This window comes from Chrysochloris asiatica, unplaced genomic scaffold (assembly GCF_000296735.1).
Source record: "Chrysochloris asiatica unplaced genomic scaffold, ChrAsi1.0 scaffold00168, whole genome shotgun sequence".
NCBI lineage: Eukaryota > Metazoa > Chordata > Mammalia > Afrosoricida > Chrysochloridae > Chrysochloris > Chrysochloris asiatica.
In genome coordinates, this window is record NW_006408686.1 from 6010391 (window position 1) to 6012135 (window position 1745).

Genomic DNA, 1745 nt, shown 5'->3' on the forward strand with positions numbered 1-1745 from the left:
ATAGGCTACCTCTTGAAACGGTTGAACATTAACCATTTTCTTTTGGTACAATGACTCTGTGTATTCCTTCCATCTTCTCTTGATGCTTTCTGCATCATTCAATAATTTGCCCAGAGATTGTGTTTTAAAGAAGTATAAAGCAGAGGGAAAGGATCAGGGAGTGTGGGGGGAGTGGGGAGGCAGAGCTCTCCCTGGGGAGGAGCTTCCGGTGGTGTGAGATGCTGCTGACAGATTAAGCCAGGTGAGGATGGTGCAGTAACTATTGGCTTAGAACCAGAGAGGTTCTTAGTGACTGTCAGGAGGGCATTATGGGTCCTAACAGAAGAGGCAAAGCCTGATGGTTGTTGTTCAATGCCGTTGAGTTGGTGCCAACTCATGGCTAGCCCATGAACAACAAAATAAGATGTTGCCCAGTCTGGATACAGCTTCACACTCATCCGTATATTCAAGTCCATTGTGAGCGCCTTTTAACCCATGGGCGCATCTTCCAGCACTATAGCAGACAATATCTCTTGTGATCCAGGGGATTTTTCATGGGTAGTTTTTAGATGCATTTGAATTCTGGTGTTGGAGAAGAATATTTAAAAGTACCATGGACTGCTAAAAGAACAAACAAATCTGTGTTGGAAGAAGTACAGCTAGAATGTTCCTTAGAAGCCAGGATGGTGAAACTTCATCTCTCATACTTTGAACATGTTATCAGGACAGACCAGTCCCTGGAGAAAGACTCATGCTTGGTAAAGTAGAGGGTCAGTGAAAAAGAGGAAGACCCTAATGAGATGGATTGGCAGTAGCAATGGGCTCAAATGTTAACAACGATTGTGAACATGGTGCAGGACTAGGCAGTGTTTTGTTCTGTTGTACATAAAGGAGCTCTGGTGGCATAGTGGTTTTGAATCGGGCTGCAAACCACAAGGTCGGCAGTTCAAAACTACCAGTTATTCCACGGGAGAAAGATGAGGTTTTCTACTCCCATAAAGATTTACAGCCTCGGAAACCCTGTACAGGGTCACTATGAGTCGGAACCGACTCAACAGCACATAACAACAAGTTTTCAGAAGTAGATTTCCAGATCTTTCTTCCTGTTTTAGCCTGAAAGTTGTACTGAACCCACTCATCATGGGTGACTCTGCTGGTATCTTGACATACCAGGGGCATGGCTTCCAGCCTCGTGGCAACATAAAACCTACCACAGTATGACCAACTGACAGACGGGGTGGAAAGTTTGAGTAGACAGTTTAAGGAGGAGAAAATATGAAGGCAGCAAATATAGACAACTTTTTTGAGAAGTTTTACTACAAAGAGGAGCAAAGAAACGGGACCAACTGAGCTGGAAGAGGAGGTGAGATCATGGAGGGTTTGTTTGAAATGGGAGAAATAACTGTGTAGGCTGATGGGATGGTGCAGTGCAGAGGGGAAACGAAAGGGGCAGCCAAGAGAATTGAGGGGCCCTAAACTTGGAGCTCTGGTACCATAGTGCTTACAAATCAGGCTGCTAATCTCACGGTCAGCAGTTCAAAACTACCAACTGTTCCGCAGGAGAAAGATGAGGCTTTCTGCTCCCATAAAGATTTACAGCCTTGGAAATCCTGTACAGGGTCGCTATGAGTCGGAACCGACTCCACAGCATATAACCACCACCACTACCACCACCCTGGAGTGATGGAGCCCTGGTGACCAAGCATGAGGTCAGAGGTTCAAACCTACCAGCCGCTCCTCGGGAGAAACATAAGACCATCTGTCCC